Below are 12,490 nucleotides of genomic sequence, written 5' to 3'. Positions count from 1 at the left end.
ATAACACGTCATACTTGTAAAAATAATAATAATAATATCACAATCTATACAATAAGTTCTTTAAAACTTTGAATAAAATATGATATATATATATATATATATATATATATATATATATATATATATATATATATATATATATATATATATATATATATATAGAATAATCTTGATTCTTATATTTTGTGGAGGTTAATTTTTTAAGAGATAGATTTTATATGAAATATATTTATTGAAACATAATATTAATATTTATCTCTATATTATCTAAAAGGAAAAAAATATAGCAAAAATATAACCAACCAATTCTAGAAAAAGACAGAGTATTTAAAAATAAAAATAAAAATAAGATAACTCAAGAACATTACAAACATAATAATATAATAAATTATATTAAATTTTTAAAAGAAAAAAAGAAAAAAACCACTACCAAAAATACCACCAGCTGATTAGGAAAAAGAAAAAGCTTTAAAAAAATTAAAATGAAAATAATATAATTCAAAAACATTATAAATATAATTTAATATTTTAGAATGCATCAAACTACTTGTAAAAAATAGGTGAAAACATAAGTCTCCTCCTAGATATAGGTGAGACTAATAATATAAACCAATATAAAAAAATTGCTAAAATGAATAGAAAAGAAGAGCAAAGATAAACTTATCTCCCATGCCCATACAATTTCATTTAACTTGAGAGAACGAGCGATAAATCATATTTTAATATTTGAGTTTTAAAGAAATTTACAAAGAACGACATTAAAAAATAATAATTCAAAAGATTTATAATCATTCATAACCAATCCACATAGATAGAACTGTAAGATTATATATTTGTAAAATAGGAGAAAGAAAATTGAAAATAGAAAAACATGTATAAGATATTTATCTAAGCACTTAGCACTTTGTTTCTTCTAATTTACTATCAACCTAGATTCCAACTAATGAATTGAATCGAACAACGGATCATATCACACTGAATGCGGTGATATGAACAGTAGAAACTACATGATCAAACCATATGGATCACAAGCTTTTCAGTCGGAGTGTCATGATCACCTAATAAATAAACCTACCTTGAATTGTGATTAGATACAAGTCATGCAAAAACATGCATTCCTTATATATCTACTGATTTCCAAGACATGGGATATGCTAAAATACCGCAGATGATATTCTACTTATAATCTTTCCTCCATTCATTCATCCATCTAACAAATTCAAGAGTAAAATAACAATTAATTTCATCCATCTAAGCCAAAATTTGAAGGAGTTAAGATATTGCTATAATCACCTAAACAGGGAAACGTGCACAAGATTCGCAGGCCACCACATGGAAGCACCTTCCACCATAAACTTTCGGAATAGCCCAGCCCATCCAGAGCCAAGCATCTGGCAAACATCATGGATGCCAACCAGTGCAAGATGTAAGATTCAGTCCTAAATCCTAAAACATGAATCCCATATCCTAAATGGCAATTAAAGTTACTGGTTATCAAGTTTTAATAACTAATTTCAATTTGTGTACCCACCTGAGTAGTGACAACCAACAACCATGAGGCTAGCGGATTAATTTTTAAGTGGTAGAAGGCTCTGATGATGGTGAAAATACCGACTGCATAGACACCTCCAGTCCCTGCTGAAGCAAATATAGTTATGAGCACGTGCTCTTTCATGTTGAATGGGCCTGGATTAAGCGAGAAACCAAAATTTGTTCCAGGGATACAGAGCTTCTTCGAAGGCAGAACTATAACCATGAAACGAGCCACGGGAAACACTACCATCTGAGCAGCAACTGAACTGATTGACGATTGAACTGGTTCGAAAATGCCAACAACACACAACATATGATTCCCAAGAATCATGTACGAAATGTCAGAACAGGTAGCGTTGGATCGTCTGTGACTGGCACAGTCAGCACCACTTCTGGATCGTTTGGAACTTCCATTTCACTTTCCTTCCCCATCACTTTCTCTTTCATCTCCATTTTATAAATGAAATTTTATAAGCTTCAAATAAACTGACTCATTAAATTATAAATGACTTGGATTTTACTAAAAATAGCATCAATTAAAATTGCTGGTTGCCTATCCAAAACCAAACATCAAGAAGTTCAAAAATTAAAAAAATCATGATATTGCTTCATAGACCAATATAATTATTTATCAAGATTATATTATCATCTCAAATATTTCATATGGAATTGAAATAGTAGATTTTCCACATAAGAGGTAGCAACAATCAATAGTACAAACTGAAAAAATATACATGAATCTTACTAGATTGTTGCACATCCATATGCAATTAGTCCTCATAACCTGATGGAACAATTACCCACAAGCTATTTCTAAATACTCGAAACTATCTAGGATAGTGTATTAAAAAAGATGCCAAAAATTTCTTTTCTAGGTACATGGTAAAATTTATTTTTATTTTTATAGGAAGTCATATCAAATTGAAATATGTTTTATTCTTGAATGTGGTACCAATTTTTGAAAAATGTATATAACATGGTTATTATCACATAGAATAGAAATAGGTTCATGAAATATTATCTTATGTCTATTTCATCCATAGTATTTAGGGGTCACGTGAAATATATCAATATTAAGCTTCAACATTAGAAAGAGACACAAAATTTATGTTTTTTTATTTGACCATTCCACTAATCTAGGTCCAAGAAATCCAACAAATCCAACTCAATCAACAAATCCAACTCAATCAACACCTTTATAATGCATCAAAGTAAAGTCTAATTTATTGAGCTACTATAGTCCAAAGTCTTTAGCTCTTTTCATATATCTAAAAGTCCTTTTTAGAGTAGTAAAGTGAGATTCTTTGAGGTATGTTGCCCTTCTCTTTGTACCACCCAAATTTTAAATTTTTGGTTATATTCCTTCCACTAAAGTAAATGGGTCAATTTTTAATCTATAATAAATTATTGAAGTTGCTAAATGGAATACTTTTAGTTATTTAGATATTCCCCTTGATCATACCTTTGAAACTAGCATGTTTTTGCTAAAAGTGGTGGAAATGCCAATAAGGTAATGCTCAAAATATGAACAATCACACCTTAAAAATGTAAAAAGTGCTACAAAATTGAGTATACATAACTAAAAAGGTTGTGTTTAAAATGTGAGCCGACATAAGTAAAAAAGGGTTGGAATGTTCTTGAAATGAGAATGCATAAGTAAGAGAGGTTGTGAAGGCTAGATAAATATGCATTTTAAATCATTTAATTGGAAATGTTTTGAAAAGTCAAGATCATAACAACTAAAAAGTTAGGATTGATAAAATCTTAAGCATTTTATTATGTAAACCCACACTAATGGGTTATACTATTTTGGAGGAAGAAATTCCTCCAAAAAAATGGAGATGTGAAATTTTAGTCAAGAGGTTTTGATATAAATTGATAAGAACTACCCATTTATCTACAACCTGGTATGATAGCTGAGGTGTTGGGCTGCAACATCATAGTTGCCTTCTAATTGTCTAGGCTCTTAGAGTCCATTAATTGCCTAGAGGGGTATTTGGTATTTATGGGCTCAAACACTCCAAGTTCTTTTCTTAACAACAAAGCTTTTCCTTTGTTATCCTCTCCAAACAATCCAATAAAAACTAACAAGTCATTTGTCCAAGCCGTAAGGAATTCACCCAACATTCCAGATGGAGCAATATTAATATGTGAAGGGAAAGGAAGTGATAATGGAGGGACCATTGGAGGAGATTCAAGTAAGATCCATTGAGCTATCATTTTGCACAATGTTGAACGATAGGAATCCTTTCGAACTCCTCTCTTGAAAAGCTAATCGAGGATCAACCCCAAGGTTTTGGACGATCTTCCAACCTACTAAAATCTGCTCAATTGAAGATAAATGTGTATGTTCATGAGGATGCCTTTGTTGGTTCAGAACGATTTTGGATAATCTATTTGATCTGTTGCTATTTTAAAAAGTAACCACAAAAGAGATATATTTTTGGTATTTTTTGTTTATGATGAATGTAATTTATCGATGCAACTATATGAATTCCTATTTTAACTAAGTGTTAGAAAATAAAATAACAAAGATAAGGTAATGAGAGATTAAAGAAAATAACTTGAAAGGGGAATTTTGTTAAACCATGGTAAGAACACATCTACAAATTAAATTGTCAAAAAGATAAGGTAGGAAACCAATGAAATTAGGAGAAGTGCTTCCTCAACTCCACTAATGCAATCATTGATGGGAACTCAATAATAAACAAAAGATATTTCACATTTCATCAAATTGCAAGGTCACAGAAAGTGCACACATGTGAGACAAGATGTTATGCAAGAAAAATAGGTGATCTTTTCTCCAATTTGTTACATCAATGAAATTCATTAACATGATGCAAACACTAGAACTAGAAAGTTGCACAATCATAACAATACAATAAAACCATTGGCTCCATTATTATTCATGAACATGCATTAACAAAACTAATACAATCCAACAATAATAACTACACTCAGAATGAGAGCACCATTAACATATATTATTGCATCAAAATAATGGCCTAGAGTGCATATTACATCCATGTATTTATAAAAAATTATCTCCTCTCTTTGTGTTAGGAGTGAGACATCTTAAAATCCAAAAACATGCTAAAAACTAATAAAAACAAATCTAATTATATACAAACTGACCCTCTAAATGTTGCTAAGTAGGTCTCCACCCTTGTTTATATCAATTAATGGGTGCATGAGCCTTTACATGACACAGAAGATTAAAAGAGTGAGAAAATAAGAAGAGGGAAGTTGTGGAAGCTCTAAAAATAGAAGCTTGAACTCCTCTAGGCATTTCTAGAAGTTGAACTACCATCAAAATGTGTTTTCAATGCATGGAAAGCTCTAAATTAGGAACTTGTAGTTAATTCTTAGTGCATTGCTTCTTTTTCAAAACTTTCGGCACACCTCTATGAAAAGTGCACCTGCGCACTTGCACACCTCCATACCTTGATGATAGGTTCACAAAAATTAAAAATTCTTCTAAGTGTTAAAACTAAATTTCCAGCATCTAGGTTTTCTTCCCTTTAATACCAAAATGATGTCTAGATGTTTTCTCTTAAACTTCTTTATTATTTCTGCCACTTGGGTAGCCTTTGGAAAATCCAAAGCTTCATATTTATCCTTTACTGACCACCAATAGTTATTGACTTCTATCCGTGTTGACTTCTTATCTTATGTCTTCATCTAACGAAGCATTCTCAAATATTCCTTAGAATTGTTGGACCATTGATTGTGTCACAATAAGCTTGGTCTTAGCCTCATCTTCAAAAATATCAAGGCAAGCGGTATTCTAGTACCTTTCTACTTCCAAAAATTGTTCTTGAGTTTGATCCTTAAGCCTCTAGATCTCTACATATAATCCTTCCATTGCTTTAAAGCCGACTAATATCTTTTTAGTCCAGTTGTCAACCTTGCTTAGCTACTTAACACTATATACTTCCATCAACATTCGATACCTTTGACCTTTGATTGATTTTAGAGCTTGTAGGTCGTTTGCCCAGGTATGTACTTAATCTATTAGCCAAAAATCTTTGTTCACTATGGAAACCAACTTGTCAGCTCCTAACTAGATGTGGTGCAATAGCTTCAAATTACCCTGTATTATCTGCACACCTTTCTCTTCAAAATTGCCATGCCATTGCTAACATGATTTCAAAAATGGATCCAGTTGTGTCACCCTTATTCCTCTTCTCTCTAATGCTTCCACAAGAGTGATCATTGGATTTTAAAGGTCAATTGGGCCCACAACTTCATGTAGATAGCCTCTTAATATCTCATTTTGCTTCTGCAGTGCTATCAACTTGGACTCATCCTAGTCCATGATATGCCTAAGCACCTCTTTCATACATGTAGTGATCACAACTTTGGCTATGTCTACTGCAACTATTCCCAACATGACCTCCTTGATAAATGAGCATTTTTAATCATTTTATTGGAAATGTTTTGAAAAGTCAAGATCATAACAACTAAAAGGTTAGGATTGATAAAATCTTAAGCATTTTATTATGTAAACCCACACTAATGGGTTACACTATTTTGGAGGAAGAAGTTCCTCAAAAAAATTGTAGATGTGATTTTTTAGTCAAGAGGTTTTGATATAAATTGATAAGAATTGCCCAATTGTTTGCAACCTGGTATGACCACTAAGGTGTTGCCCTGCAACACCATGGTTGCCTTCCTAATATCCAAGCTCTTAGAGTCCATTAATTGCCTAGAGGGGTAGTTGGTATTTATGGGCTCAAAATCTCTAGGTTCTTTTCTTAACAACAAAGCTTTTCCTTCATTATCCTCTCCAAAAAATCCAATAAAAACTACCACGTCATTTGTCCAGCTCATGAGGAATTCACCTAGCATTCTAGATGAAGCAATATTTATATGTGAAGGGAAACGAAGTGATAATGGAGGGACCATTGGAGGAGATTCAGGTAAGACCCATTAAGCTATCATTTTGCACGATGTTGAATGATAGGAATCCATTCGAACCCCTCTCTTGAAAAGTTAATTAAGGATCAACTCTAAGGTTCCAGGCAATCTTCCGTCCTACTAAAAATTTCTCAATTGAAGATAAGTGTGTATGTTCACAAGGAGGTCTTTGTTGGTTTTGAACAATTTTGGATAATCTGTTTGATTTGTTTCTATTTGAAAAAGTAACCACAAAAGAGATATATTTTTAGTATTTTCTATTTTATGATGAATGCAATTTATCGATGCAAGTATATGAATTCCTATTTTAAACAAGTGTTAGAAAATAAAATAACAAAGATAAGGTAACGAGAGATTAAAGAAAATAACCTGAAAGGGGAATTCTGTTAAACCATGGTAACAACACATTTGCAAATTAAATCATTAGAAAGATCAGGTAGGAAAGCAATGAAATTAGGAGAAGTGCTTCCTCAACTTCACTGACACAATCATTGATGGGAACTTAATAATAATTGAAAGATGTTTCACATTTCATCAAATTGCAAGGCCATAGAAAGTGTACACATGTGAGACAAGATATTATGTAAGAACAATAGGTGATATTTTCTCCAATTTGTTATGTCAAAAAAATTCATTAACAAGAGGCAAACACCAGAACTACAAGGTCACACAATCATAACAATACAATAAAACCATTGGCTCCATTATTATTCATGAACATGCATTCTCAAAAATAATGTACACTTCGACAATAATAACTACACTCAAAATGAGAGCACCATTAACATATATTATTGCATCTAAATAACAGTCTAGAGTACATATTGCATCCATGTATTTATAAGAAATCATCTCCTCCCTTTGTGTTCGGAGCGAGACTTCTTAAAATGAAAACATATGTTAAAAACTAATTTTAAAAATCTAATTATGTACAAACTAACTCTCTAAATGGTGTTAAGTAGGTCTCCACCCTTGTTTATATCAATTAATGGGTGCATGAGCCTTTACATGATACAAAACAATAAAAGAGTGAGAAAATAAGAAGAGGGAAGCTGTTGAATCTCTAAAAATGGAAGCTCGACCTCCTCTAGGCATTTTTGGGCGTTGAACTGCCATCAAAATGTGTTTTTAGTGCATGGAAAGCTCTAAATTAGGAACTTGCAATTAACTGTTAGTGGACTGCTTCTTTTTCAAAACTATTGGTGCACCTCTGTGAAAAGCACACTTGTACACTTGCATACCTTGATGATAGGTTCAAAAAATTCAAAATTCTTCTTAGTGTCAAAATTGAATTTTCAGCTTCTAGGTTTTCTTCCCCTTAATACCAAAATGATGTTTGGATGTTTTCTCTTAAAATTTATTATTTCTACCACTTGGGTAGCCTCTAAAAAATTCAAATCTTCATGTTTATCCTTTACTAATTGCCAGTAGTTACTGACTTCTATCCTTGTTGTCACAAAATCCTCAAGCTTTGTATCCATCTCCAACAATACCTCTTTAGTCTTGAATGCTTGTCTTATGTCTTCATTTGATGAAGCATCCTCAAATATTCCTCAGAGTTATTGGACTGCCGATTGTTTCACAATAAGCTTGGTCTTAGCCTCATCCTCAAAAATATCAAGGCAAGCAGCATTGTAGTACCTTTCTACTTCCAAATATTTCTCTTGAGTCTGATCCTTAAGCCTCTAGATTTCTACATGTAATCCTTCCATTGTTTTATAGCTGACTAATATCTTTTTAGTCTAGTCATCAACCTTGTTTAGCTCCTCAACATTATATGCTTCCATCAACATTCAATACCTTTGACCTTTGATTGATTTCAGAGCCTGTAGGTCATTTGCCCAGGTATGTGATTCATTTATTAGCCCAAAATCTTGGTTCACTATGGAAACCAACTTTTCAGCTCCTAACTAGATGCAGTGCAACAGGTTCAAATTACCTTGTATTATCTACACACCTTTCTCTTCAAAATTGTCCTGCCATTGTTGACATGCTTCCAAAAATGGATCTAATTGTGTCGCCCCTATTCCTCTTCTCTCTAATGCTTCTAAAAGAGTGATCTCTAGATTTTTAAGGTTTATTAGGCCCACAAATTCATGCAGTTAGCCTCTTAATATCTCATTTTGCTTCTGCAGTGCTATCAACTTAGACTCATCTCGGTCCATATGCCTAAACACATCTTTCATAGTCATAGTGATCATTACTTTGGCCATGTCTACCATGGGTCTTTCCAACATGACCTCCTTGATTTGGTAGTCTATAGGACTCAGTTGTTTGGTGTTAGCATGTAGAGGAGGAATGTTTATATGTGCAAGAAAGTCCTGATATTGGTTCTTCATTATGAAGGCCAGTGTTTTCACATCACCTATAGGTGAATCAAGTTTCTTGATTTCTTTTACTAATTCCTTCATTCCCTACTCAATTGTTAGGTCTAGCTGCCTCTTTTGGTGAAACATAACCTCCCTGTTTAGCCATGTCAGTGTGGTGCCCATGGGAGACATGTACTTGGCTAAATAAGTTGGTTCTACTACAAGATCATTTCCCTTATCAGTCCTCTCTAAAGTCTTCTCCTATCGAGAAAGATCTTTAGTTTGAGTCTTTGTATTTGGTTTGGCTAAGGTCCTAACCTCTATATCCTGAGAAATTTTTTGAGACTCTTCAACTATTTTCCCTTCCTCATATACTTCATTAACATGTAATTGTTGGGGCTCCCCTTCCTTGGTCACTTGTTCTTCTTCTTGTGTAGGCTTGGGAAGTGTAGTCATTGAACCTTTATCCAAAAATGCCAAATCCTAAGATGGTGGTGGTGGAATGCCCAGATGTCCTTGAGGTAGAGGTGATAATTGATTATAGTTCTCTCCTAAAGGTTCCATCATGAGAGTATCTCTTATTTTCTCTCCCACCATATTAGTGCCCATTGGCATGAAGTGAAAGACAAAGAGGTCAAACACATCACTTTCTTGACCTTGCATATCATCTATCCATTGTTGTTTCTCATTTTCTAATGTCAATACCTAGATAGGCTCCCTTGGAGTAGATGAAGGTGTCACTATTGAGCTTCTTCTCCTCTCTTCCTCTGTAGCCCTAGCCAAGAAGGTCCTTTGGCTTATGGGGACAAATTCTATTTTCTCCCCTACTTCTTTTGTTGCCTTCGCTTCTAGGATTGTCTCAGGCACTTGCAAGGACATAGGTTTTTTCTTCTTTAATCTACTCCTCCATGTTCCTACCATAGTTGATTCAACTCTTTCCTTTTTCGGAGCCAAAGGGGAGGCTTCTTCCTCTTGTGTTGCCATTGGTGGTACCCTCTACTCTTCTGCCTACTCTTCCTCTACCTGTTTTAGCTGTGGAGGTGCTTGTGGCTCTTGTGTGGGCCTTGAGCTTCAAGCTCAACTTGAGGCTCTACTTGTTCAAGTTGTACTTGTTCTTATTGAGGCACTTAGGCTTGAGCTATTTGTTTCTTGGCCTGTGAAGGTACTCTTTTCCTCTTGTTGGCACATTGATCAGCCCTAAAGTACTCAACCACCTTTTCATGTTGGTGTATCATTTTCGACCTTACTAGGGATTGAGTAGGTAAGGTTGGCACTGTGACTAACACACTTTTTCCTTTAATTGGCCTTGTTGTGGCTTGTAGGGGAATAGCCTGAGGGACTAGATCCATTCTAAAAGGTTTCTTGATCCATTCCTTTATGGGTAAAAGGATAAACCTATGTCACCCTTTTGTAAAGGAAAAGGCTAACAAAAGTATAATCGATCACCTTCAATCACATAAAACTGGTATTATTATTTTGAATTTGAGAATGAAGTAAAGTGATGAAATGTGTAGAAATGGATAAAGATTATGATAATAATTTTTTATAATTATTTGGAATAAGAATTGATATGTTTTCCTAATTTTTATAGATAATTTTTAGTTGCTGAAAATTAGGGGTCTAGTTCCCACCACAAAACTATATTGAAATAAACTTATTTCCCTTTGATTTCAGACTCTTATAGATAACATATATACCTAGAACAATAAAAATTAAAGTCAACTTTAGATCTATATTTTTTCTTTTATATTGATTAGAATTCCAACTCACCTAAAATTGATAGTTTTCATCTCCCACCACATTTTTCAAAACAAATATATTCTAACCAAAAGAAAGATTATACATTCTAGAAGAGGATTCTCTCCTCTAGAATGTCATATAATTTTAAAATTTTTTTGATATGATTTAATATTTTTTTTTCTTTATCAAAATTGACATCTCTTTGAGCATTAAAATACATGTTTGTAAAATTTTTTAATTACAATATACTACATCTAATTAAAATACTATAAAATAAATATGAGAATATTCTTCACTTTAAGCTCTATAAAATGGTGTTTATATGTTATTAAAAAAAAATCATAAAATATAGTAATAGTTTTTTATTAAGGAAAACAAGTTTTGAAGGGTGCCTAAAACTCTTTACAAATCAAAATATTTTTAATGAATCCTAAACAAAAGATATAGTAGAACAAAGGTGAAATAGGTCACCTACCAAAATTATGTGTTCAAGGTGGCCTCACAGATATCACAGTACACTTTTGCCACCAAAAATAGGTTTTGAAACAGGTGCCCGAAACCCCATGGTTACAAAAGAAATAGACATTAAGTCCTGAACCATGTCAAACCGCAAAGAAACAATAGGCCAAAAAGGCCATGAATTTTGGTCTTATCTTTTGAGAACATAAAGACATAACAAATGAAGGAATGGAAGGCTTGAATTTTTTTCCTTTTACTATTGTCCATCCATCCTCCACCATCCTAGCAGCCTTTTTCCATGAAAAGTCACCAACTCTACAACCAACCCCCAACACCCTCGTAGTAGGAGAAGAAATAACTTTACCACATGATTTCCAAACTATAGTGGAAGAAGGGACAACAACACTATCCTAAGATAGAGCTACAAGAGGGGCAACAAATGAATGAATAGTTACAACAACCAAAGAAGGGACTACTGCAACATTCTTGGTTACCATTTAAATAACACTTTTCTAAAATAACTTTATTTCTTTAGTAATTGGATACAAACTAGTATAAAACATCCATTTAATAGACATTTCAAATTGGAAAAGTGTGAGACCATATATAACTTAGCTAGAATAAATTTATCTAGATCATATGTTTGAACAAAATTGATTTTTAGATAGAAATACTTAAATTCAGTCATTCTAATAAGTCAGCCTAAAAAGTGACACAAATTTATACTTTCACCTTTGTCAATTAGACTATATGCCTAGCCTGATGATTTATATCTACATTCTCATCTCTCTTTATTTCTGCATTCATTATTGACTGGTCATAGATCTTGTCCCTATTGTATAAAAGATCCATGATATCTTCGATATCCTTTTCCATAACCTTTAGAGTGATCTTAATCTTCAACACATGTTCTGCCAAATATAGTCATCCTACAATAGTCCCTTATATAGACATCATAGTCATCTACTGCGTTCATCTAGTAATCTTCTAATGCATGAATGTATGAACTCTTTTCCTACCAGGTGTTTTACCATCCCACTATTTTCAAAGTAGGGGCAAAGGGAGTTGTACTCTTCCAAGGGATATTGATCCCACTTAGAATCAAAGGTGATAATATCTTACTTTTGTTTCACATCAAAAGCACCAATTGTGATTGGCCAAACCCATACCTTCTTATGTTGTTTTCTCACTCCATCATATGCAAAAGTGAGTTGGTGTGTAATCTCTAGTAGGATTAGCCTATGAAATGGGTATTTTGGGAGCTTCTTTGGGCATAATAGAGTACCAACTACCCTAACATAGGTGAATATTTTAAACTACATGTAGTAAGTGTCGATCTTTGTGATCTTGGCTATGGCTTCTACTGACATTATTTTGGCATAATCACCCTTTATGAACCCAATGATTGCAAACATGAACCCATCATTCACCACCCTATATTCCACACTTTGCAGTGAGAGCTTCTTCTTCATCAATTATGGATATACCACATAGGGCCAAACATTAGCATCTTGCACACTCCCCTTCTT

At 33.2% G+C, this 12,490-nt stretch overlaps 1 pseudogene; it reads right to left on the bottom strand.

Moving 5' to 3' along the window:
* Window positions 1-1,289: 1,289 nt before the first annotated feature.
* LOC149568272 (oligopeptide transporter 5 pseudogene) lies at window positions 1,290-1,846 on the bottom strand (annotated as a pseudogene).
* Window positions 1,847-12,490: the final 10,644 nt, after the last annotated feature.

The sequence above is a fragment of the Cupressus sempervirens genome, chromosome 3 (genome assembly GCF_028749045.1).
Source record: "Cupressus sempervirens isolate cs-2001-9-10 chromosome 3, ASM2874904v1, whole genome shotgun sequence".
Classification (NCBI taxonomy): domain Eukaryota; kingdom Viridiplantae; phylum Streptophyta; class Pinopsida; order Cupressales; family Cupressaceae; genus Cupressus; species Cupressus sempervirens.
Note: the sequence above shows the minus strand (reverse complement) of the source record. Positions and strands in the feature narration are given on the sequence as shown.